The 5,000-nt window shown below is 33.2% G+C and overlaps 1 long non-coding RNA gene across 1 annotated transcript; it reads left to right on the top strand.

Annotated features, from left to right (window-relative positions):
- The first annotated feature begins 95 nt into the window (after positions 1-95).
- LOC119596497 lies at positions 96-4,919 on the top strand. Its single transcript, XR_005230765.1, has 2 exons — positions 96-253; positions 2,538-4,919. It is a non-coding gene; the product is annotated as an uncharacterized LOC119596497 (long non-coding RNA).
- The last annotated feature ends 81 nt before the right edge of the window (positions 4,920-5,000 follow it).

The following is a 5,000-nucleotide window of genomic DNA, read 5'->3' as shown; positions in this document are numbered from 1 at the left end:
ACACACACACGCCAAAAAAAAGAACAAGAAGATACATAGATAAATAAACAAAAATAATTAAACAATAATGATATTCATTTACGCTCGTAGTCGTTGCGTCAAAATTTAGTGTTGTAAGCGACGTACACTCAAGCTGAGACAACCACCTTCGCTATGTTCGTTAAATTTACGCTTTGTTGCCCATTGTTTAAGGTCATTTAGTGTCCCCGGCTTGTTCATTCCTTTCTCTGTCAGTGTAACGAGAGCATATATGGTTAGTGTTGAGAAGTCTTTTGGTTTTAAGGGTGATAGTGCGTGTGGCTTTCGAGGGAATGAATGGTAGGCGTGTACCGGGCTTTGAGGTTTGTGTGTTGTAGTGTCTCTGTCTGTCTCTCTCTCTCTCTCTCTCTCTCTCTCTCTCTCTCTCTCTCTCTCTCTCTCTCTCTCTCTCTCTCTCTCTCTCTCTCTCTGCTCTCTCTCTCTCTCTCTCTCTCTCTCTTCTCTCTCTCTCTTCTCTCTCCTCTCTCTCCTCTCTCTCTCTCTCTCCTCTCTCTCTCTCTCTCTCCTCTCTCTCTCTTCTCTCTCTTCTCTCTCTCTCTCTCTCCCTTTCTCTCTCTCTCTCTTTCTCTCTCTCTCTTTTCTTTCTCTCTCTCACTTTCTTTCTCTCTTCTCTCCCTCTTTCTTTCTCTCTCTCTCTTCTTCTCTTCTCTCTCTCTCTCTCTCTTTCTCTCTCTCTCTTCCTCTCTCTCTCTCTCTTTCTCTTTCCTCTTCTTCTCTTCTCTCTCTCTCTCTCTCCTCTCTTCTCTCTCTTCTCTCCTTCTCTCTCTCTCTCTCTCTCTCTCTCTCTCTCTCTCTCTCTCTCTCTTGCTCTCTCTCAAACAAAATAAATTAAAAAATAAACCTAATAAAAAAAAAGAATAACAATAAAGTAAAAAATGAATTTAAAAATCCATCACATATATTATGGCAATACAAAAATAAGACTTTCTTTTGATATTAAATTGTCACTGACATATACAGGATATAGACAGGATATAATGCTTGTTTTAGCTATAGAGCTAATGGGTAGAGGCTTTGTTAAACTGTAAAGGGCTAATGGTAGACTGCACTCAAGAGTGCATTTTAAAGTGAGATTTCTTTCTTGTAGTTATTGAAACTCTGTTCTTGGATGGATAAACTGATATACTCTTTATGACTTAAGCTATCTTGGTAGCAAGTGACCAGCTAACCTCCAAATGCATATATTCCAGCATAATTTAAGCCTCCTTAACAATCTGTCAACAAAAAAGTGTTCTGGTGTTTGCTTGAGAGGTAGCATCATGCTATCTCAATAAATATTCTAGTTGGCAGGTGCCCAGCTAAGCCCTACTCTTTTGCCATCCTTTATTGCAAAGATTGATGGGGTCTTTTTCTATTATAGTTTTCCATGTTTTTATTATTGAAACATTTTCAAAGAAAATACATTAAGTAAACACCTTTGATAACATATCACACAGATTGGCTGGAATGAAAATGGGGAAGAGCTAAATGACATCATTGTATTAGGCAGAAAGTGGCTTATATGAGAGGAAATATTGCTAGATTCATCATTATTTGCATGATTTACTCGGTACTGTTATGATAACCACAAGTGAAACCAAGATTCCATTCTTATATGTGATAACAGTTTTCCATACCATAAACACAAGTCAGAATACACGCTTGGTAAAATTCAATTGCATTTTTAGGCTCAGCAGACTAAATGAAAGTAGTGCTACCTATCTTTTTAATTACCTTGGTCAGAGCATTAAGCATGGGGGCCATAGTAGTCTCTAGTCACTGCTATTATCAGGTTTGACTGAATATTGTAGGCCCTCCATCGTACGTTTCAAGTAAGTGGAATGCAGCCAATGGAATTTAGAAAGATAAATAGGCCTGTTTCAAAATCTCGTCAGGTACTTCTAAACATTTGTGGCGATGTGATTATAAATATGGTGGGCACATGGAGAAACAGATACCTTATGGCAGATAACACTATACACAAATTAAGTCTATTGGAAGATCAGACAACTGTTTTCAAAAACTGTTTTATCTCTCAGTCAACTTCCTCTATGTATAGTGGGTTTTTCTATTCTGTACCAACAAAGTAGTGTGTTTATCATCCATACGTACTTTATGTACATAATCAAAATTCAATAGCTAAGTTTCACCCTTCAAAGTCCATAATTGATTTGGAGGTTCCAAATTTCAACCAGCCCTTAGCCAATAGGGAGTAATTATGTTAATACTTTTCATTACTGGATGGGTCTCTTGCTGTTGTGAAAGAAAAGAGTAACTGTCTGTGTTCTCACTTGTTTGTGTACATTTTGGTAATTGTTTATTCACTTATATCCTTATGAATCAATGATAAAAATTTATATATATATATATATATATATATATATATATATATATATATATATATATATATATATATATATATATAAATGTATATAAGAAGTGTTTTTATACTGCTGGTTACAAAAAGAAAAATCTTCAGTGTAACATTTTACCTTTTCTCTCTCTCTCATTATTTACAGGTCAGTGGGTGAAGCGACAATGTTACGCGATATAACGTCAGTATTACTTGGTGGCTCCAAAGGGCTGCCCCCGACACTCGCCTTCCTCTTCAAGCTGGCCTGGGCCTCACGAGTACGCCTCCCCTTACTCATAGCGATCGGATTCATGGTAACCAACATTCACCTGCGTCTTGAAATCAACGTGAACATTGAGGTTGGCGAAGACGATCCCCCTCCTAATGACCAGCAGCAGCAGTTGCAATTGGCTCATGATTAAGGTCAATATATGTGGTGTTGAATATGCGTACCTGCTGGACTTAATGTATTTTCATGTATTTTAAATTTCATGATGGTGAGCGAGATGTATTATCACTTCTTGGTATTTAGTTGTGTTGTCGTTTTAATGTAATTGTTCAAATGAATTAGGCACTTATAAATGAGACTGAATTTGATTATATTTCAATATGTAGTTATGCAAAGTGTAAACATGGAAATCTGATATTACAAGCAGGATATGCATACTTTTCATTTCAAGAAAGTTGATTGATATTTAAATGAAAAAATATATGACCTTTTTTTTTTAATGTATTTGTCAGTGTGAGTGCTGGAGTCACCTTTGAAAGATCTTTATTCTTATGTTTGAATATTCATTTTGCATTTTATATATTGTGTTTTCAGTCAGTATCTGACAATGGAAATATTGTTTTATTGTGGGAAATAAAGGTGAAGACATTGCAAAATGTATCTCTTGAGTCATTTAAGGAAAGTCTTGTTCTTGGATTCATTTGCAAAATGGTTATAATCCCAGTATATGAATGTTTTAGTATTATTTGAAATTGAAGGATGATTAACAGAGAGAGAATTTTGTAAAATACATTTTCTTTTTTCCTTATTGACTCTTGAATTTTCATGCAAATCTAAATTAATAAATCTCATGATTGCAGTTCAGTTGCATACACCTTATGGAGAGTACCTCACCTCTGAATTAATGATAATAATAATAAAAAAAATTATTTACAAAAGGCTTACCATACAAGAATGTCCATCATTTGATGTTATGATGATCCCAGTTGTATATTTACTTACCATATATGGGTTATATATATCAAATATATGGCTGTGACCTACCCCCATTTAGTACATTTGTCTCAGAATCAAGGAGTCTGGATCACAGAGATGAGAATTTATGTGCAGGATGTGTGTGCTATCCTTAGTTCCTTTGTTACTTTATGTATCAATTTATTCACTTTCCTTTAATTATTTATTATGAAAGACAACTGTGCATGTCTTTTTTTTTCTGTTTAATAAGCGTGGGTACTATTCTGCATATACACACGTCAGCATGTGTGTATGTACATGCATGTGTATTATGTAATAGCTTATCTATATGTTAATGTATATGAATTTTCATAGATGGTACTTGATAATTTTTCTTAGAAAATGAAGATTCAGATACTGCTATTTATACCTGAACAGTATACTTTCATTGTTACTATGTCTGTTTTCTTTGGAATTCAATTTGTTTTTATTTTTATTTATTTATCTATTTTTTATTATTGATATTATTATTATTATTAATTGATGGTATTATTATTATTTTATTATTATTATTATTGAACTTGTGTATATCAGTTTACATTATTATTGTTTTCATTATTTTAATCATTATTAATAATAAGTTTTATTGTTCATAAAGAAAATGTGGACCTTCTTTTCTTTCAGTAGAATAAATGGTTTTTAATCAGATGCAAATGTAAAAATTGTATATAATAATATATACAATTTGTGATTATCAGATGAATCCATATTACAATTTGTTTTCATGCCCTCAGTTTTTATTATTATTATTATTATTATTATTATTATTATTATTATAAATTTAACATAATTTTTAAATTGAAATATCTTCCTCCTTTCAGTCTGTATGTATAGTAAAGATTCAATTGAATTGGAGTTTAGCTTCATATCTGTAGGAAGCACTACATGACTATTTATTTATTTATATCATAATGTTATACAATAAAGGTAACTTGATAAATATTAGTACCCTTTCAATAGATATTGGCCAGTGTCCTTTCACTTCATCAGCGGCATATTTTCAACAGTGTGATTCTGTAATGTGTAGGTCCCAATAAGGGAGGTCCTTCTAAATAATATTATGTAAGATTCCTCTACCTGAGACTGTCTTTATGAACTTGCATAAGCTTTAACTTATCATACTGTATTACCAAAGTTTCTGTACTTCTTTCTATTTTCACGTGCTGCCTTAAATAATCAACTGATGCGAGTGTACGTGTGCTCCGCTGTACACTTTTCTCTTGAACTGTTCTTGAACGACCTTTAAATATTAGTGTTTTTCCGAGATTTTATGTCTTGATTTGAAATATATTTTGTGAAAAGTGAGATTGTTTTATTCATGTTTATCAGCTCCTGCTCCTTATTCTTTTTTTTTTTTCCTTTCTTCCTCCTCTTCCTTCTCCTGCT

This window comes from Penaeus monodon, chromosome 38, assembly GCF_015228065.2.
Source record: "Penaeus monodon isolate SGIC_2016 chromosome 38, NSTDA_Pmon_1, whole genome shotgun sequence".
Taxonomy (NCBI): domain Eukaryota; kingdom Metazoa; phylum Arthropoda; class Malacostraca; order Decapoda; family Penaeidae; genus Penaeus; species Penaeus monodon.
The sequence above is the reverse complement of the archived record's forward strand: the minus strand, read 5'-3'. Positions and strand labels throughout refer to the sequence as shown.